This window comes from Macrobrachium rosenbergii, chromosome 48 (assembly GCF_040412425.1).
Source record: "Macrobrachium rosenbergii isolate ZJJX-2024 chromosome 48, ASM4041242v1, whole genome shotgun sequence".
NCBI classification, from domain to species: Eukaryota; Metazoa; Arthropoda; class Malacostraca; order Decapoda; family Palaemonidae; genus Macrobrachium; species Macrobrachium rosenbergii.
This window is the reverse complement of record NC_089788.1, coordinates 67,005,220-67,029,260: the sequence shown is the minus strand read 5'-3', so window position 1 is coordinate 67,029,260 and position 24,041 is coordinate 67,005,220. Positions and strand designations below refer to the sequence as shown.

General features: G+C 34.7%; 1 protein-coding gene across 9 annotated transcripts in view; it reads right to left on the bottom strand.

Moving 5' to 3' along the window:
• The window catches only part of LOC136831491 (cell adhesion molecule Dscam2-like), a 712,499-nt gene that overhangs the window by 437,471 nt on the left and 250,987 nt on the right, over window positions 1–24,041 (bottom strand). The window lies entirely within an intron of this gene.

Below are 24,041 nucleotides of genomic sequence, written 5' to 3'. Positions count from 1 at the left end.
GGTACAATTGTCGCCTAAAGAGAGGGATATACTTAATTTGCTTCTCTTTTCTTAAAGAAATGTGACAGATATTGGCCGGCTTATAATCATAGTTCGTTCTCGAGAATGAAAGAAAGGCCCCCTTCGTCAATAAAAACCAAACATACTTGTAACCTTCATTAAGCAATAAAACTACAGTGGCTATAGAACGTTGCCTGCATAAGCCGCAAATTTCTTCAGAGATTCTCGCTGCTGTATCAGAACGGGCAAAGAATAAAGGTATCTTACCAACAAGAAATACTGAAAAAATACATCTAACTTTACACTTACAAAATGTCAAGGAAATGTCAGGTTGAGAAAGCAACAAACTGATTTTTTCCGTAATCCTGTTCATTTATTTAATCACTGGCTTCATCTTCCCAATTTACTTATCACTTTTTATATAAGCTCACTTATCCAGTTTTATGACAGATTTTATAATATATATATATTTATATATATATATATATATATATATATATATATATATATATATATATATATATATATATATATATATATATATAAACCAACCGAGTTGTTATCCGAGTGTGTCATTCCACCCCTTGTTTTATCGTTCCACAGTCGACTAATTACCAGGTACAGAACTCACCGTGTACGTAAACAGAGGCTCTATGGGATTTCATGGAATGACCCGAATCGTTCTGTTTCGATTGGGAATCGAACTCTGGCCCTTTTGTTGGGTGGGCGAGTATCATAACCACTATACCATGAGTACACACGCATACACACACATACATAAGTATATATACAGATACGTATGAATTCGTATATAAAAATAAACACGTAGAGTCAGGAACACGCACACACACATACACACACACACACACACACTAAAGGGACGGCCCAAATTTTTCATTTCATACTCGCAAAACACCACGATTCAATATTTGCCCTAAAACTTTTCAGCAATCACAAAATAGCCAATAATTCTATTCAGTTGTGAAATGAAATGTCAAGCGAGCCGATCTAATTGGTAACGGAAATATATGTATTCGCATGTTTGGATAAAATAACGGCGCGCATTTTATCCCAAATTTAATTCGATGGGTCAAAACTACTATTCATAACGAACGCCACGGCCATCATCTCCGGCGCTACTACCCATACTGCTGTTGCTGGTAAACTTCCTATTACATACACAGTTATTCCTATTAGTAAAAAATGATGATGATGATGATGATGATGATGACGATTACTGTTGTTGTTTTGCGTAATAAACATCTGTGAGGAACACCGTTCAGGCGTTCGAAAGGCTTTGCTTTTTGTCTTTTACTAGTAATACAGTTTACTATATAATTGTGGATGTGTATTACACAAATTGTTTTTCACGAGATTTTGAATTTCTTTATTATTATTATTATTATTATTATTATTATTATTATTATTATTATTATTATTATTATTATATCAGAAGATAAACCTTATTCATATGCAACAATCCCTCAGGGACCATTGACTTAAAATTCAAGCTTCCAAAGAATATGATGTTCAATCGAAAGAAGTAACAGAAGGTAATGGGAAATGCAGAGAAAGTAGAACACTTATTAGGAAAACAGATAAAACAACAAATTAATGAATATAACTATCATCAATAACAACTAATACACTGAGATAATTATGGTGGTGATGTTGACGACGGACACATTAAAACAACTATTACTTTCGCTTCTCGTTCATTACGAGAACTTCCTGATAATATTTACCTGTAGACCGTCTGGAAAAATCGCATAACTTCACCAATTAGTGTTCTTCGCATTTACATTTCTCCCTATTGAGGGCTTTCTTTATCGTAATGACAATAGCTAGTTGTAGCTCATTATTCCGGCACAAATGATCACGACCGATTGCGTCAGCACACAAACCCATACTACGTATATATATATATATATATATATATATATATATATATATATATATATATATATATATATATATATATATATATAATTTATATATGTATGTGTGTGTGTGTATGTATACATTTGTGTAATATATTTGTATATATATATATATATATATATATATATATATATATATATATATATATATATATATATATATATACACACACACACATATATATGTATATATATATATATATATATATATATATATATATATATATATATATATATATATATATATATATATATGTGTGTGTGTGTGTGTGTGTGTGTGTGTGTGTGTGTGTATAACTGAATACGCACCTGCTATTTTTCACGGGTGGTAAAGCCTAAAAGACAGGCACTTCATTAACTAAATCACAACTCAGCCCATAAATGCATTAAGCAATATGTACTAGCTGTTCTTCCCCGGATTCGAACCGTCACTGCAATACTCACAAGAGCCGGCAGAGGGACAATAGATTAAGTCAGCCTTAACTACCTGGGTGGTTTTAGAATTATCACTTACGTTTTACTGTCTTGAACGATTTTCATATAATGAACTGGACGTCACTGACAAGAATACAAGATCCTATTATCTCACACGATTACACTTTCACGATTTTGTATTTTCTTTTTTAGGAACGTAACTTGATTGCTTATGTACACAGGAAATATGTCTTCTATATTTACATGAGTGTATGCCTCCATGACGAAGCGTTTAAAACAGGTACTCGTTTATCTCCACAGCAAAGAAGTAGTGGTGGTACACGCGATGTCGTGATATTAAATAAGTAATACAGTTTCGTGAGAGAGAGAGAGAGAGAGAGAGAGAGAGAGAGAGAGAGAGAGAGAGAGAGAGAGAGAGAGAGAGTTTGTAAAATTAACAAAAAGACATAAATGTGCATATGGACAATTTACTATTTATATATCAAAAATCCTCTTCATATAATTGGAAGAAAACCTAAAAACGAAGTAAAAGTAAATCTAAAGATAATAATCTATCTGTTCACGTCCAAAAGAACTGCGAAGAAGGCCAGAAAAGCCGATGATGATCTGGAGAAACAAATTACTCGCATTGTTTTCCAAAACCATTTCATCCTCGTAAGGAGTCATTTGCGGGTAGAATTTGGCACAGAAAATGGGACCAAACGACTTCCTGGGACGAGGTAATCGTCATTTTAAACTGAGGTTCGCGATCAAGCCGACAAAGGCATTCGGCTCGTTCTGTACCACACCTCATTCTGTGGATTTTTAGTTTTCTGTCAAAGAAAACTATTGTGCCGGCTTTGTCTGTCCGTCCGCACTTTTTCTGTCCGCCCTCAGATCTTAAAATTACTGAGGATAGAGGGCTGCAAATTTGGATGTTCATCATCCACCTTCCAATCATCAAACATTCCAAACTGCAGCCCTCTAGCCTCATTAGTTTTTATTTTATTTAAGGTTAAAGTTAGCCATAATCGTGGGTCTGGCAACGATAAAGGACAGGCCACCACCGGGCCATCGTTAAAGTTTCATGGGCCGCGGCTCATACAGCATTATACCGAGACCACCGAAAGATAGATCTGTTTTCGGTGGCCTTGCTTATGCGCTGTTCAGAAAATTCGATTGTGCCGATGAAACTTCGGCGCATTTTTTACCTGTTTTATCCAGTCTTTTTAATTTTTTTTCTTAAGTTCTTGTTATTGTTTCTTCTTCAGCTGCTTTCTTTGTTTTTGCTGTTGTTGTTGTTTCCGGTGATTTTTCCCTTTCAGTTGTTGCTCCCGCTTTTGTTGTTTTCGTTGCTTTATGACTGCGTTGGTATCACGTTAATTGACATTTTTAGACTCTGTAGCTGTTGTTAAAGTTGTCTGAATAAATTTGTTTTCCTGTTTCCTTTCTTTCTGGCGCCAAGTACTTTTTTTCAGGGAGGGTGAAGCAGGGTTCCTTAATCTAATGATACGGTAAAGGAAAATGTACGTTCAGTATTCAATAAACTCGCTGGTTACCTTTCAGTTCTACCCATCTACTGTTGGAGGTCTGAAGCAAAAATTAAATCCAGGCTTAATTAAGAAATGCTCTTCCTACCGACATGCTGTGGAATTCTCTAAACGCACTCGTTTTCCCAAATGCTGATGAAACACCTGTTTTGAAATGTGATCGTCTCGTTACCTTTAAAGTAAGAGTGAAGTTTTTGAAAATTTCCTCTTTAATTTTCAGCATGAGATGGATAAGAACATCTGTTTGTTCATTTTAACAGCTTTAATACGTCACACAATAACTTCTGTTATGTAACAGTCTAGGTTTTTGTGTCTCCCAATCGATATGCAAAAATGGTTCTATATCTTTTCGTCTTTTTTTATTAGATAATTCTGCATTTAATTCTTTAGCTTTTATTATTAGTTTTAAAACTGATAAACTGTAAACACTAGTCACCCCTGAGTAATATAATAATAATAATAATAATAATAATAATAATAATAATAATAATAATAAATAATAGCATAAGAAGCAAATCCACATATTTGTAAAACATAACTGTGGATTTGCTTCTCCAATAATAATATTGAAATAGGATTGAAAAGGGGAACCGAACAAGTTCCTGAAAGCTATCTATATTGATTCATCATTAAATATATGTACACATACATAACTGTGGATTTGCTTCTCCATTAATAATAATAATAATAATAATAATAATAATAATAATAATAATAATAATAATAATAATAATAATAATAGCACCTATGTATGCATACAAATAAATCTAGTCTACAAAATTACTGCAGGCTTTATTCATCAATAATAATAATAATAATAATAATAATAATAATAATAATAATAATAATAATAATAATGAGGCGATATTAATTAGCGAAATAAACAAAAACGAGTGGCAGCAAAAAGGCAAAAGGCGCTTATCGAGAAAGAAGGCGAAGAACAGAGTTTGATAAACAGGTTCGTGCTTTATCTAGCCATGATCTCGGGCTAGTCCTCGTATGAAATATGGCGTCTGCCTGTCTGTGTGTCTGTCTGTATCCAAATGCCACGGGTATTTTCAAATAAAGTATTTCTTCTTTATTGAGAAATTTTTCATACATTTCCCTACATCTGTTTTCCCTTAATACTACCTGCGTTTTTAAAGGTTCACTCTCTGTCTCTGCATCAAAATGTTATGGATTTCTCAATAACTGAATGCCATGGAAGCTTTCATATCCCTGTGTTTATGTAAGTAATCTATCTGTCTATCTATCTATCTATCTATCTGTCTGTCTGTCTATCTATCTATCTATCTATCTATCTATCTATCTATCTATCTATCTATCTATCTATCTCAATAACTGAATGCCATGGAAGCTTTCATATCCGTGTGTTTACGTAAGTAATCTATATATCTATCTATCTATCTATCTAACTGTCTATCTATCTGTCTATCTATCTATCTATCTATCTATCTATTTATCTATCTATCTATCTATCTATCTATCTTCTATCTATCTATCTATCTGTCTGTCTGTCTATCTATCTATCTATCTATCTATCTATCTCTTTACATGAAATGAATGTTCTAATAACTCGGTCAGTTTCCAAGACCAGTAAACGTTTTTATTGACTCCTGCTTTGTCTCTCTCTCTCTCTCTCTCTCTCTCTCTCTCTCTCTCTCTCTCTCTCTCTCTCCCCGAAAGCCAAAGACAGAAGGTTGACGTTTCTCTTTCGATGATAACTTAGCATTTATGAATATTACATATGCCAAACATACTTGTAACAACTTTGTCTTTCTTTGTCCATTTCATTCCTTCATTTCTGTGTTTATCTTCAAGTCTCTCGATCTCTGCTTCTTCCATTTGCTGCTTGTCTCATCACCCGTGGAGATATATAGCCTGTTTTATTATCTAAAAGCTTCCCAAATTCTTGTATGAGTGTACGTCTTCCGTTGATTTCATAAGGTAAATAATCCCCCGTTCATTTCGTAGGGCAAAGAGTCGCCGGTTGATTTCGTAGGGTAAATATAACTCGGTAAATCTCTGAATGGTGTTTATATCTTGTATATGCTGTCATTTGTCAATAAGTGGTTAAATGCTTTGAAATGATAGCTCCCCTATATCTTTATATTTCAGAAAGTTCCAATCTCTCTCTCTCTCTCTCTCTCTCTCTCTCTCTCTCTCTCTCTCTGTGTGTGTGCGTGTGTGCTTCCTGATAGTATATATTTCTAAATCACCGTTATATCAGCGTTCCAAATCCATCCTGTGTGCCTGCATGCGTTATGCGTTTATGTACGTGCATTCCAGTGCTACCGATATCTCTCTCTCTCTCTCTCTCTCTCTCTCTCTTCACTTATTATACATACATACATATATATGTGTGTGTATTTATACTGTATATATGCATATATATAAATATAAAATTCCTATGTATATATATACATATACACACATATACATAAGTACATATATATATATGAATGGACGAAAGCTATCTCCCTCTCTTCCTCATTTATCCGGCGGCATTCTCCCCCTCGTTTTTCTTAATAAGCAACAACGCCTATTAAAAAGCGAGTTGGATTTTCCTCTCTCCGGGTAATCACAGCCCCTCATTAGCGCTCCAGGAAGGTCCTCTTTTTCCATCAGGACATTTTACGCCGGATCTTTTTTTTCTCTTCATATATATATGAATGGATTTGCAGCGACGTTTTGTACCGGGGATTGAGAGGCGGCGATTTCTGGTTCGCGATATCTGGCTGAACGAACGCCGAAAGAGAGGAAAAGAGGACGACAGAGAAAGAGGGAGAGAAAGTGAGAAGAGAAAAAACAAAATGATGCAACGCTGCGCTCGTCGCGATTGAAGGGAACAGAAATCTCTCGCTTTCCTCTCGGACTTTTCGAGTATGCTGCAAAATCATTATTACCTTTTACCCTGCGAAAGTTTCGGCCGTAAAATGCTATCTACTACTTGTAATTAAAGTGTATTTTAACTCCAGCTCGGCTGCTACCCTCCGTTGCGAAGGCACTGATAGTGATAATGATTATGACGATGGTGATGATGAATATGATGACAGTTCCAGAACGGAAATGAACAAACTGAAGGACGCCTGTATTTTGAGTTCAGGCGAACGTGAATTAATTTCTCGAGTGTCTGAGCTTAATTTGAAACAATGAAACGAACCTGAGCTGAAAGGAATTTTTCACCTCCCACCTGATTGAAGACTGACTTTCTCATAGCCACGATTACAACTCAATATCATAATCCATTTGATTATATATATGTATGTATATATATATATATAATATATATATATATATATTTGCATATATACATACATATATATGTACATATGTACACATACATACATACATACATATATATATATATATATATATATATATATATATATATATATATATATATATATATATATATATATATATATATTGTCAAAAGAAGATAAAACTTACAAACACATTTACATAGTGTCCATTTTTCGCTTGTCGGAAATTCCCAAGACCGCAAATATTACCATAGATGCCTTAACTTAACTGGACAGAACCAAACGCTCCATTTTACCTACAACGTCTCTAGCATATCCCATAAGCAAAAAAAAAAAAATAAATAAATAAAAAGAAGTATAAAAGGTCCTGACCCATATTTTCCCCTTGTATCATATTACCCTTTCCCCCTTTCACTCGCTGATTTCTTGATATCATAGTTCAACCCGGCAGTCGGTTGCATCTATTTTTCACACCAGGGCAAAGGGAAAGTCAGGGAAGGAAATACCGCGTCTTGGGTATAGAAGCCTAGTGCAACAAGTGGCCCATTTGGAACTGATGGAGGCTAGGTTAGTTCTCAGACGTATCATCCCAGGTAGAAGATTCTATCACAGCATCGGTGACCTACATCCCAAAGCAGAATCACGTACGCAAGCACACCCAAGAACATAAAGCACTGAAACGACAGTAAGGAAGAAACGATTTTGAGATTTTGATCTAAAAAAAAAATACTAATCTTTTCCCAAACGATCTGATGAACCAGCCATTGATCACAGGTCATTACTTTCAGCTTCCTAAATTTACCTTATCATCTTGAAACTTCATTATTTCTGTTTATCTTTATCTCTACTCATTCTGTTTGTCTGTCTCAAAAACGAGACCAAGAATGCTAGAGACCTTTTCATGATTCAAAAGTAGAATTGGAAACAGATATAACATCCCAGTGAGTAAAGCTGTCGACCCTCTAGTCAAAAAATCAGTATTTTTGATAGTCCATGATTAACAGTATGTAGTTTCAGGAAACAGGAGAGTAACTTTATGAGAATACATTTTAGGGTATCGCAATAAACTGGGCATCTGAGCCATTTGATGTTGCCAAAAACGAGTCCCCTTCCTCTTGTGGCCAAAATAACCAGATAGGTCCCATGAATAAAGTTAGGAAAGTAAATCATAAAGTTAGGACAGCGAATCGACTCCTTGTTTATAAGCTGTCTCAACGTATTTCTTAGGTGGCATGTGATTTTTAGGTTTTTATAAAGTAATACTGACTGATAATCAAATGTTAATATGAAATTAAGTCTACTTATGGCTGTTTTTTCACTGCATCTGAAATACTTTACCCAATAATGCCATTTCGAAAATAATCCATTTAAATGTCCTGAGGATTTCCATTTATGTTTATTTTCATCTTGATTTATTTTTATTAAAGCACCATTAATTTCTTATCTGGTGTAAAATAAAAGAAAGTCACAGAAAATTTTTTTACGTGGATTTTCTCTGCACAGCGAAAAGAAAGAAGAAAAAATGTCTTCATGGCACTGGAAAAAGAGAAATGGAAATGGAATGAAAAACGGAATCCTCCGCTGGAGTGTCGATGACAGAGAATCTAATCTCACACGTGTGGAGTTTAATCATACCGATAATGATTCCAGTATAGGATCGAGTTTCCTGAAAAGAAGGCCCTCGCAGGCTTGCCAACAGCCATGCACAAATAAAAGCTCGTTTGTTTCGTAGGAAGCAATCGCGTTCTGCGCATAGGCGCTTGAAATGGCAAGAGTAAGAGTCAGCAACGTTATTATCAAAGGGATAAAGAAAATGCTAACTCTCAACTTCAATCTGAAAGATGGCCGGAATTGGTAACCCTGGTTGAGTGTTCCTTCCCGAGCGGTGTCAACAAAGAATCTCAGGCAAGATGTCTTCGTGGATTCATTCATCGCCAAATTGATTTTCTGATGGGAAATGTAGACCCGAACGGAAGCCTTTTTATTTTCTTTCTTTTCTCCTTTTTTCCTTTTTTGAGAGAGAGAGAGAGAGAGAGAGAGAGAGAGAGAGAGAGAGAGAGAGAGAGAGAGAGAGAGAGTTCCAACATCATCCCACCGTTTCCGAGGGCTTTGTGTATGTCAATGAACCAGGAGCTCCGAATAGGGAGGGGGATGGGGATGGAATAAAGGATGGAGGTAAGGTAGCAACGATGCTGAAGCGACACTGTTTTCATAACAGAACTTGAGAATGCTTGCCAAATATCCTTTATATCGGGGGAAACAATATAGAGAACAATAAAACTTCGTCTCTTTACACCGTTCTTGTGGCTATCACGACGTCGTTTACCTCGAAGTCTGGCCTCTCAAAGCACTTGACGACAACGCACCAAATCTTAGCCTTTAGTGGTCAGAAACTTGACAGCTGGCTATACCTCAGTCTATACTGTTCTCCTGTACTTAATTATTGATATCACAGAGACATAACTTACATACTAAAAATGGTAAGTGACATTTCTGTATAACTTAAACTGAAGCTCAAACTTACAAGCTTCACCAAGTTTGCACATTCTGTTCGAAGTACCGATGAAAAGACTGCAGTTTCTCCACTACGCTCAACTATGTGTTAACCAAGTTTCCTTCAGTGGCTCCATTTTTTTTACCAACATTTTTCCGAACGCTACTTTGCTCACTTCTTATATAGACTATCGCTCCAAAATATTTATTCACGGCTCCAGAGGCTGTTGATAACAGAAAAAATCCACAGACTGGGTCAAACAGAACACAAACATTTTTCAGAAAACAATAACTTTATTAAAGAACCTCCAGTATACCAATAAACCTGGTTCGAGTCTCGTAAATTGGGGGGAAAAATATTTAATTAAGGTTTAGCATATTATTCTCGTTGTGTGAGAGCATGCAGCCTCACCTCTTGTGAGGAAAACATACAAATGAAAGTTTTACAGTTGTAATTACGCCTCCAAAAGGGAACAGGTCAATGCATGCATGCATAAATACGCGTGTGTGCTTATGTACACACTCTCATAAGAAATATGAGTTCATCAATATGTATGACCGAATGTCTGCATGTACAACCCTTGATTTTCCTTACCCCTTTTTGCCAACTATTGATCGCATTAGAATCACTGTCACTTCCTCTCTCTCACACTCTCATTCAATTTATAAAAATTAATTGTTGCCTAATAACTACAGCCATATGAATATTGCCTAATGGCATTCGTTGACAACTGCAGTTGCCAGTTATTAATGGCTTTATCAATTTTTGAAACTTCATTAACTCAGACGTATACATCACTTTTGGTAAGCTTTATTGAGCCAGTCACACACACGCACTCTGTGCGTGTCTGTGTGTGTTTGAGCATGCACATGTATGTAATTTTATGTATACGCAAAAATGGCTACCTACTGAACGAAATAAATATTGCATATACTTATCACTTTAACATTAACAGCAGGCTTGATGTTACAAACATACAAACATGCGCGCCCACATACAAAATACACGCATGGGCACGCATGCACACACATATATATGTGTGTATATACATACATGTATACATACATACACACACAACACACACATATATATATTATATAATATATACATATATATATATATATATGCATATATATATATATAAATATATATATATATATATATATATATATATATATATATATATATATATATATATATATATATATATATATATATATATATATATATATATATATATATATATATATAATCATCAAAACAGGAAATGAGAAGTTAAAACAAAACACTTCAATCTTATCGCGAATTCACCGTCATCACGCACATGACATCAAACAATACCTTGCCCGTAATCACCTTACAAATTTGAAAACAAAAACCATCTATCAGTTCTCTAGCCACAATCTAGATCCAATGCCAGATTCTATTAGCTTAATGAAATGGCTACTCTCTCTCTCTCTCTCTCTCTCTCTCTCTCTCTCTCTCTCTCTCTCTCTCTCTCTCTCTCTCTCTCTCTCTCGTCACTCAGCCGGGAATTATCTCGGTATCCGCAGCTATCGCGGTTCGATTCCTCATCCCTGTAATCTCATAATGGGAAATGGCAATAAAACGACCTGATATGGAGGCGTGAAATCGCCTGTCAGGCCAGATGGGTTCCATGTGTTATCACGCCTTTGACATAAGTACTTATGTGTATATACACTGGATATCATACCAATGACATTTTAATTATATATACACACATTCATACAGTAATTTATGTGTATACCGTAATGTGTTTACACACATTTGTATACAGTATACCTTATGTGTATAAAGTAATTTGTTTACAAGTGCATCAGCATATAACTTATGTGTATGCCATAACGTGTTTATACGTACATTTGTATATTAGTTATATGTATACCGTAATGTGTTTATACATACAGCTGAGAATACGTTGTGTTCATGCCGTGATGTGTTAAACAGGTACATTTGTATATACGTTATGTGTATACCGTGATGTGTTTATACGTATATTTGCATATAATTTATGAATATCATCATGTTTTTATACGTACATTTGAATATCCATTATGTGTATAGCGTAATGTGTTAATTGTACATTTGTATATACATTATTTGTATATAACGTAAAGTGTTTATAAGTTATGTGTATAACGTTATATGTTTATAAGTAATTTTGTATTTACATTATGTGCATAACCGAAATGTGTTTATATTTATGCCTCTATATAAGTATTCTGTAAGCATGCATGCATTATGTATAAGAAAATTTACGTTCATGAGTGCCTGCCTCTCAATATATTGAGGTCATCTTGATTAAATGCAATCTTTTGCATACAAAGCAGCAATTAATATCCGGCTTCGCCTTTCACGATCGCCAAAAAGGTGATGAATTAAAATTTGCATAAGTGTAACCTCGAGAGGAGTGGTTTTATGTGTAAACTCTCTCTCTCTCTCTCTCTCTCTCTCTCTCTCTCTCTCTCTCTCTCTCTCTCTTTCTCCACAAGCACGCACAAACGTTCGCTATACCGCTAGTCGCCAGATCAGCGAATTTAAGTAAGGTAGGGTCGTGTCAATAACTTAATGAGTGACCACCTTGAAACCCCTTGAGTATTCGTAAGGCAAAGCGCGGGGGAAGCAACCTCACCCCAAAAATACTCGCTGAAAACCGGCAGTGTAGCGCATTATACAATCATACCCCTATAAAGGAAAATACGAATTGATATGTATGTGTGTATATATGTGTGTGCGTGTGTGCGCGTGCGTGCGCGCGCGCGTTTGTTTATTAATTTTTATTAAGTCACTTCCCCAAATAAAGAATGAATCCTGAAAGAAGAACGACTTCAGTCTCTCCCTTATTCAATCCATTAATGCCGAACAAAGCGTGAGCCTCTTGCGCAATAAGATTCAAAAGCTTCGTGTATCTATACACTCGGCCTCTCACCACTGTCTGGCAAGCCCTCTTCCTTTCCAACACTTTAACACAGTCTGTTTCTTTCTTCCCTTCGTGCTCGAAACTTCCAAACTGCAATATATGCAATAATTTCATAACCATAACTTTGCCCGATCTCTCTACGTAACATGACCACCATACAAAAAATCTGAGATATATATACTGTATGTATATATATATATATATATATATATATATATATATATATATATATATATATATATATATATATATATATATATATATATATATATGTGTGTGTGTGTGTGTGTGTGTGTGTGTGTATTATAAATGACAACAGACTACTGTGTTTAGTTAAGTTCGTATACCCTTTATAATTGGCTGAGACTACTAACACTTATACATCAAACAGCAAGATACTATTCTTTGCCACAAATAATGAAAATAGTAAGTAATAAAAAGGGAGATAATAACAAAAGCAGTAATAAAATTGAAGATAATAACAACAGCAGTCATAAAATTGAAGATAATATTGCTATGGAAATAACTTTTATAATAACATCATCTTCATGACAGTGACGTCATCTTCATCATCCGCCATTTAACGAAACAATATCTCAAATGACAGTGCAAGAATCTCGGAAAACCCTAAGTAAAGAATATTCCACGGAGACCTCTACAGAAAATTCCAGGCAGGCGAGTGAAAAAAAATAAAATCCTTTGTCCTGGAAACGTAAACAAATTGATTACTCTTTCGTTATTCCTAACACGTATGGGCTCTGACGTCACACAAGACCCGAGAGAGATAGGGCGTGGGTAATGGCACTTTCTTGTTCTTTGTTCTTATTTTGTGAATCTATGAACAGCACTTTGGCACATAACACTGAAGAACATGAATTGCATACATCAATTTTATGTAAATTTTAGAATCCCTAGAGCGGCTCAATAGGGTAAAACGTCTTTAGGACTTTTGGATATAAATTCAGTGGGAATGTGTTTGACTAAGAAATGATTATAAACCTAGGTAGTCAGTTGACTGTGATGGGTTGACACTGCATGGGAGAAGGGTATGGAGCTCGCAACCACATCCCAAAATACTTGTTGAGAAAACAGAGAGCGAACGCTTTCTGGGGCCACTACCCCTTACGTGAAAAGCATGCAGGTGAAATATATATATATATATATATATATATATATATATATATATATATATATATATATATATATATATATATATATATATATATATATATATATATATAGTATCTATATCTATATACATATAGATGTGTATATGTACACATATATGTGTGTGTTTTTTTTTAGGTGTGCGTGCTTGCACGCGCGTATTGCAAAAATCTTTAGGGATATGAATACAAGAATATGCAGGTCCAAAAATATAAATAACATCGCATTTAACGCTAACTCTGTAAAATAACAAACGCATAACAAGAGAGAAACCCAACCGTAATATTAAAAAAAAAAAAAAAATCTAATCTCCATTTGCGAGAAACACTACCTAGTATCATTTCGGAAACGGGTCACTGAAGAATTATCAGGGCCGATGGGATGCCAGACGTTTTGCAATCTCACATCAGGCGTGATTTTCTACACTCAAGGGCCGTTTAACTCAAGAGAGAAGATAGGAGACAGCGTCTTTTGTGCGCGTAGAGAGAGAGAGAGAGAGAGAGAGAGAGAGAGAGAGAGAGAGAGAGAGAGAGAGAGTACAGGCTATTCCGTTCAATGTATTTGGGTATATACTGTATATAAAACAATCAACTGAGATGTGATTTCCTTTAAGCATGTTTCCTGCACGAGTAATCGTACATGTTTTGTACTCACCTAAAATTAAGAATAAGAAATGATTTGTTATCCGTTGCATGAACTAAATTTCGTCTTTATCTTTCACACAACAGTCTCTCTTGATCATTTTCTCGAAGACTTTCCGACAATTATTGTTATGAAATAAAAGTTAATGTTTTGAACAGTATTTATCTTCAGATATTCAACAAAGATAAAACACGAACAATTATATAAAAAAAAATATATGAAATCAGACAACACCTCACATTACAGTTTTGCTGCGTATATTTCCGTCAAAGGAAATTACATTTAAGTGAGCTTAAAAAATTTTTTTTTTTTATGAGATACGAGTACCACCTAAGGTCATTTTAGCAAAGGGTTAATGCAGTTTATCACACACACACACACACACACACACACACACACACACACACACACACACACACACACAGCACAATAACAATAAAACCATTCATAAAATAATCACCACTTTGATAAGAAAAAATATACTACTTTAGAGAGAGAATGAATAATAGTCACAACTTGGAAGAAAAAATGACTTGGAGAAATAACTAGGACTTTTAGTTGGAGAAATAAGCACTAAGGGGGAAAATAATCAAATATTCTTCGAATAGTAAAAGAATGTTACTGAGACTTTCTTTAAAAGCAGAAATTCGCACAGGAAGCTGTTTAATGGAAAAAGAAAAGGTTCAATACATGGAAGTGTGGGTAACAGTTATCAGTGCACTAATATCACATGTAAAAGTAATGGGATATTGAGGCAGACACACTCACACGCGCTCAGACACTCATACAGATATACATACATAAATACACACGAGCGCGCGCACACACATATATACATTATATATATATTATTTATATATATGTATATATAATATGTATGTGTATATATATGTATATGTATATTACCATTACTACAGTCATTGTGGTTATCCTAGAAATGTTTCGACTCCAGGGACCTTTACCTCTAATTGTTATTGGACGCATGAGAGTACTAAATTCCCACCCTTTTTAGCGTTAAATTTAATTAACACTAAATGCAAGGGAGCAAACAGATGATACTGAAAAATCACGAAGGAAATTCTAGTTTGTTCAAATGCCACAAGAATTAAAATAATTTCAAATTGATGCAAACTTGTACCGATAATTCTAAAGTACATTGTAAATGAATATATATGTATATAGGTATGTATGTATGTATGTATGTATGTATGTATGTATGTATGTATGTATGTATGTATGTATGTATGTGTGTGTGTTTTTTTAAACAAATAACTAACAATACTTGTTACTTAATTTCTTTACCTAAGTGAAAAACTGCCTTTCTCTACATGACAAGGTAAATACTGAGAACTGATTCTTTGCACGACAATACATATACATACATGCAGACATATATACATGCATGATAAGAGATATCAATACAAAAGCATAATTAAACACCAGAGGCAAAATATTTCTTTACAACCTGCGAATCGAGGAAACCTTAGGGATAAGTTAGTTAAAAATTCCGTTTGCAAAAGATCTGATGGAATAACTGAGCATCTGACGAATAATGAATAAATAGAATTTTAATACGAACTGTCCATTATTCACGAGGAATTAACATTCATACACGCGCGATGAAAGCGAAAGACGATTAAAGAGAATATTTTATGATTGCTAATATTGTTCTCTGACATGAAAATTTCATAAATTTTATTACGTTTCGTGAATTGCAAATTTGAGGGGATTTTTGTTTATATAAATTCAATTAATAAGTAAGTGAATTTCTGCTTGTTAATAATAGTTCTAGAGCTTCAACAGCACTCTGTAATTCTGCAAATAATTCGGACAGCGACTTTATTTTTTGGCAAATGCTACAACGGAATTATTTGAGTTCATGATTGCATGCACAAGAAATTTTATAGCAATAATAATAATACTATCACACACACACACATGTGCACAGATACACTTGTATATACATATGCATACATCGCTTGACCTGTCGAAAAAATAGGCTGCATTTTTCAATTTGCTGTTTGTCTAATCCATCCTCTATTATTATCATTCTTTCAATCTCTTATACTCTAACACTGTAAGTTTTAACAGGACTGCTTTTTAAAAATGTTTTCCGCAAAACGAGTGTGTGCTCCAACGATTTCTAAAGAAATATCTACCTGTAAAATACATAATTAACAAAACAAAGCGTCGATGCGACAAACTTGAAAGTATTCTCTTTGTCTCCCTCAGTTTACATCAGTCATCCAATCAATCAATCTATCCCTCTGTCAACTGTAACTGCATTGTTGGTTCCTGCCACTGTTCTAAGAACATAAACACCCGCCCCCCCAAAAAAAAGACGCACATTCACACAAACATGCTTAAATATTCGTACCAGCAGGGCAAAACAATCTGATTTCCACTCAAGATAATCAATCACTTTATTTCTTCTTGCAAAGGCGAAAATTCGTGAGAAGAGATGATAGCTGGTCCGCTGGTATAGTGGTTAGTGTCGTGGGATGCCACTCAGATGTCGCGGGTTCGCGTCTTCCCCGGGGCGATTAAAGATCACTGGCTCTGTATCATGAAACCAATATTTTTTAGAAGCTTGAATTTCAAGTCAACGGCCCCTTTGTCGTGCTTGTTCCATGTGAATAGGTTTCATCTACTATAATAATAATAATAATAATAATAATAATAATAATAATAATAATAATAATAATAATAATAATGTGTAGGCTAGACCTCTTGAGATTAGGTTTTTCTCCTGGATACATGAAGGATAATGACCAGACAGTACTTAATGACCTAGACAGCAATTAAAGTTTACCGAAAGAAGCTCTGCGTTGCAAGGCTGGCCCTAATTAAAACACGAGCCACGGGTGAACTTTTAAGTAGTTACCGTACGAGACAAGGAGGCACAAGTCTCTTGTTTCCGTTTTTTTATCTCCGAGTTTAATGAGAGTATCATTAAATCTGGTCGTTTAAATCTTAATCATTTAAATACATAAATGGATTATTTCAGTCATTTCATTTTGTACTTGTTACCTAAAATGTTCACAATTTTGACAAATTCTTTGTTTTGATAATGATTGGGTTTATTTTTCGTTTCTTTACCCTAATCAAGCACACTGCTAACATGTAAACTTACCATAAGTTTACGGCACACACGACATACATCTGTATCTATCTATCTATCTATCTATCTATATATATATATGTATATATATATATATATATATATCTATATATATATATATGTGTGTGTGTGTGTGTGTGTGTAAATATATATGTATATATATATATATATATATATATATATATATATATATATATATATATATATATATATATATATATATATATGTGTGTGTGTGTGTGTGTGTGTGTGTGTGTGTCTGCATTACTTTCATTTAGAGCTAAAAAAAAAACACTAATTCCGAATCAATACCTGAAAATTAAAGTCTACGAACAATGGATAATTATAAGCTACCATAGACTGTACGCAACAAGAGCAAACATTAGATATTATCTAAACAGAAAGATAATTATCATAATTCCGTGCAGTAATAAGGGTAAACATTTGGTCTTCTCTGTAAACAAAAAGTGATTAAGATACTCGTACATCTCCATGCATTATCACATGATTAAACATTTGCTTCTCTGTACACAAGAGAAACAACATTTGCTCAAAATTTCTATTTGAAAATTTCAAATACAAACGTTTCCTAATTTGTGTAAGAAAATAATTTGTGACTACTCCAACATTTTAACAATACGTTATGAACACTGGAATTATGATCAGTAAATATGTAAATAAATGTATAAAAGCAATCAGTTCATGTTTCACTTTGAACGATTTTCCTTCAAGTCGATCGAGTAGGTGGGGATGTTCTTTTAAGCATAAGGTATTTAATTTTAAATATGAAAATCGTGGCAGTCTCGTCTTCACAAAGAGAGAGAGAGAGAGAGAGAGAGAGAGAGAGAGAGAGAGAGAGAGAGAGAGAGAGAGTCCATTGCCAAAAACTGCTGTCATAACAATGAATTCCTAACTTTCATAAATTCTAACCCTTGATTGCAAAGGTCATTAAAGACGAAAGCAAGCCAGGAATCTAGTGGGCAAATGCAGATAAGAAAAATTACTCATGGCAAACTGTTTAAAATATCATATATTATTAAAGTACACATCTATATTACGTACAATGACAAGTGACACAAACTTTAGTTTAAAACAGCCAAGTATGAGTTAAAAATGCATAATATGTACACGACTTGCGAGTACAGTCGATGAAGAACAGTACCATCAACAGAAAGGCCACTAGACGTGAAAGCATTATTATATTTAAGAAGTATACCATATCATACGTAAGACAGGTTTTAAAGAAGACGAGGTCTTTCTAATTCCAAAGAGAAATGAAGTGCAGAAAACTTGCATTGGAATACGATGCATATTCCCAACTGAACGAGTAGCAAACTTCTATTTGTTACCTCATCCAGATCTACGTGAAGAGACCGCTCCTCAATAATCATCTCTTGACTTCTCGATTATCTTACACTTCGGATGCGTTTCCTACTGACAACTTCTTTATCCTTATTTGGAAATGAAGACTCGCTCAAACCGAGAAGCAAATCAAGGTTAAAAAGTGTACGGTTCACTGCACTGAAAACACATCCAATCTCTATTTCTTAAATTGACTTTTGAAGCACATGACCATTAAAATGTACAAAATTCGTTGATACTGGAGTTTATGAAAACCAGTCTTCAAGTTCCCTACATTCAATTCTTTTCCAACTGCCAAGACGGATGTCACGAACCCAGAAAAAGGTCCTTGCCATACGCACAGACCGACTGATTATAAATGTGAAAGAATAACATTCAGGAGGAAGATAAACCGAGATGAAAATAAAGAAAAAACAGAAAAATGATCAAATAAAGAAAGAACCAGACTGTTTCTTATCCGGGAAGTCTTTGTAGTGGCACGGAAGTGCCACTCGAAGCAAGCAACAAACTCCACAGTAAGCCGAGATGCCTGTAAGGGAAGGCACAGAAGAGAACGATTACAAACAATTACCCAAATCCCTCTTCCTTTGTGGTCTTTGCGAAGGGATGGAATAAACGAAATGCACAATCAAAGACAGAGGGTGGATTACCAGGGGAATTACCGGGGGAATACGTTATTCTAACGTTTATAAAAAAAAAAAATAAAAGCAATCACAATAAATCATTTATGTATTCTGCTGGCAATCAGAGCTTGCATATGAAATGCCTCGGCCATAAATTATGAAAGCAACGAAATATGATTCGTGAAAAAGGATTATTTACATTACAGTTGACTTAATTGCCAAGCTCATTGTGGTCCCTTGGGAGCGAGGCCCTCCCCCCCAACCCGACCAGCTTACGTTCACCAATACTCACAACCTCTCTCTCTCTCTCTCTCTCTCTCTCTCTCTCTCTCCAAGCGCTTGTTGTAATCTAAAAACCCTCCTGTTTACGCGCTTAGATATATATACAGTATATATATATATATATATATATATATATATATATATATATATATATATATATATATATATATATATATATATATATGTATATATGTATATATATATATATATATATATATATATATATATATATATATATATATATATATATATATATATATATATATATATATATATATATATATATATATATATATATATAGCCATTAGAAGCGTAACAGTGAAAAATAAATAAAACGAATATGCTGTTGCCAAATAATATAATAACCACTTAATCCTCTGGTAAATACACGTTATCATGAGTAATGACATCCACGTATCTTCACAAATGCATACTGTATCTACTTCAAGCCAAATATATCTCCTCACGCATTTGCAGTTAATCTTGCTTACAACAGCATGGCTAAACTATTGTTGTAAGGGCTTGCCTTTCGCTCCCACATACGCGCTTGCGCACGCATGTAAATGCAAATATGTTTCACACGCGTTGCAAAACAATGCAGAATCAATGGGTCCTTTGGCTCCTTGTTCCTTCTCAGCCATGCACCAAGACACTCTACGACCTCTTCTGTGTTCCCTAGTCCTGTGTTCAAGTAGCTTTCCTCTTTTCCACAGGTGAATATCCAAAAGTAAAAAGTTCAGTTTTCTTTACGGGACTAACATATATGCATCCGTGACCATCATGGAACACACACACGGGCGCGCGCGCGCACAATATTGCAAACAAGCATATGTACAAGTGTCTGACAACAAGTGCGAACATTCGTACTAACGAAAATACCATGAGTCATTATGACTAAACATCCACATGGAATAAACGACACAGCGTTGAAAGAGGAAAATAAAAACAAAAAAAAGTATAAAAAAGTAACAAATATAACGAATAGTTAAAATAAAACATTTATAATCTGAGAATATTACTGCACGTACTGATAAACTTCTCTCAACACATTACACAGCAAACGGAACAAACCAGATATCATTAATGAGGCCATTCAAGTTGGACATTCTGAAGCCTAACAGAAGATGCAAGGTATTCAAAGTTTTAAGAGTTGCATAACTTAGTGCAAGTACGTGTGCTCTTTACAAGATTACTTATTCACTGAGACCTATGAAATTAGTATTATTTCAAGATACACCTTTTCCCCTTACAGGCATTAGCCTACAGGTGTTAGAGCGTGTACGAATTCCGTCGTTGTGACGTGTTAAAACGCGTTAACACGTGTTAGGATGTGTTAAACACAAAGCGTTCTGATACGCCTTATGACGTGTTACGTGTCATCTGATACCGACCGGGTTTTGGTACGTTATACAGAGTCAGATTAGATCCGTAATCCCAGTTTCTCGTCAGCTGGCACCAGGGAGGTTCACAACAGATTAGATTTAAATTTAATTGATATTTTTCATTAAATTATGTTAAAAGAGCCGTAGAACTGATCTGCTGACATCCGCGAGTACATGTTAAAGCGGTCCTTTTCTGCCAAAAGTTGCGGTATCAAGTGAAGAAATTCACCAAATATATTCATTTCAGCATTTATGAGATATGTCCAGTCTGTTATTCCACAGAGGGTAAATATCACAAACTACAGATAAATTCTACACTTCCCCATCAAAGTCGTTTAATAACAATCCTACATCCAGTTCCACGTTTCCCTAAACTTACAGTCTAGAGTCTCTAGACCACCAACAAAACTTAAACTTGTCTTCAGTAGCCATTTTGACCGGTGTTCCATTGACTTATCTCCACTTTCTTTAAACACAAATCTCAAACCTCATTGCGTGTCCAGAAAACGTGACTTGAACAGCTTGCAAGATTTATAATGCCTCTGAGACAGAAATAAGAAGCCTCTCAAAAATTAATCCATATACCATGTTAAAAAAGATAGATTAAAAAGAAGAGGAATATTATCCGATTGGGAAATCCAATAAAACAGAAGGAACTTCGACACATAGGTAAATGGAAGGGAAAAATCTATTTTAGGCTTTCATTTGTGCATATCATTTTTTGGTTATTTTTTGTATGGTAAAAAAAAAAGAAGAAAAAACTGGAGCTTGGTATGGCTGTCGAAAAACAAGTCAAATTCTGCAAGAATAGTTTATGAATTCATTTTCAACACAAAACTTTTCTATTTCGCAAAATACAATAAACAGTAATCTAATTCTTCGGTGACAGGCCGTCAGTGAATTTCCCTTGAAAACACGATGCCCGATCCTGGCTATGAGATGGTCTTGCTGTTGTAACGGCAGTATGTGTTGAAAGAGCATTTAATCAATCAATCAATCAATCACCCGATCGATCCTGGGTTAGATGAGATTCCCTATAATTGGGTATTATGTTTATTTACCGACGACAACGACATCGACCAGCAATTTCATTCCATATTGACAATGAGATTATCGATATGCGAATGAATATTGGCGATCAAATAGTGCGTGTTTGTGTGGCAATTGCCGAAGTATTTTTAGAAAAGAAGGGAGAAACATTACTGAAATCGATGTTGGCATGTTTTTATATATTTTGCCTTTCATACACAACATACGTACGTACATTTTTACGTACATAATATATGAACACACATTTAAAATTACTATTCTATGTACTAATAATAAGTCTGACTATTTCTGTTTAATATTAGATAAGCATTTTAAGGATGGAAAAAGTAAATTAAAGTAATAATACAAAAAAAAAAAACGTAAAGATATTACCTCTTCTCTTAACACCCAAATTCCTGCTTTTCTTTCCCAAGGGTTGAAATTGGATGTAAATAAACTCTTACGCTCGAAGGAACTATTTTAATCAGTACGCACGTGTTCCTTCTTTCGTAAAAAAAAAAAAAAAATGAGGAAGTTCAGATCTCAACGTCGCAATCAGTTCTGCTCCCGTGGACTTGTGACACGGAGTAACCAATCGTATTTGGGACTTGAAAACTTTTTTTTTTTATATTGCCGATCTGTGTAACGATGTTCACTTCATATTTAATGCCTGGTGCATCGAGTGACTTCTCTCCTCTTCACGCAAGTGCCTTCACTTCCTTCACTTTAAAACGCTTTCTCGTTCCATTTGCAAGACATCAGTCACCGCCTCACCTGCATCAACGCGTGATTGTTCATTTGCTTAAACCCGTTAGTCCTTTCAATACTTTATCCAAAACGTCATATGGCTAGGAAGAGAATAAGAACGAATTAATATAAATAATATAACTTTTCATTTATTGGTCCTCGTCTTGTCCTACTCCTATTTGTCCTGGCTAACACGTAGAATCCGCGAGGCTAATACATTTCCTGGTAATCTCGAAATGTATCCTTGCAACCTAAATTTGAATCAGAGAATTTATATTCTCAATCCTGAAGAGTCAACTAATTATTATTATTATTATTATTATTATTATTATTATTATTATTATTATTTTTCAGAAGATGAACCCTCATCATATGGAACAAGCCCACAGGGCCTATAAAGGAGGCCACCTACTAAAAGAGAAAAAAATTCATAATTTAATAAATAATAATAAATTACTAAATTAATACAGGCCAGCACAGAAACTGCCCATCACCGAACAAATTGAAACCAAATAACCATACACCTGTTTTACTTACGTATTAATTCATTATAATACTAAGTCGATGATGGGTTACTTGATACCCTTACCTAGAGCAAATCTAAGACAATATTAAACAAATAAAATATGCGACGAAGTTTCTTCGGCGCAATCAAGTTTTCTGTACAGCGTATAATGCTGTATGAGCCGCGGCCCATGAAACTTTCAGCCACGGTCCGGTGGTGGTCTGTCCAAACGTTGCCAGACGCACGATCATGACTAACTTTAACCTTAAATAAAATGATAACTACTGAGGCTAGAGTGGTGCAATTTGGTGTGTTTGATGATTGGAGGGTGGATGATCAACATACCAATTTGTAGTCCTCTAGCCTCAGTAGTTTTTAAGTTCTGAGGGCGGACAGAAAAAGTGGGAACGGACATAAAAAGCCATCTCAATAGTTTTCTTTTACAGAAAACTAATATAGCCAGAATAAAATTAATGGTATATATAGCAAACTGACGGACTCTTTTTGTATGCGTGCGCGCGCGCCCATCACAGAAAGACAGAGCGTAATACAACATGAACATGCACTCATATAAA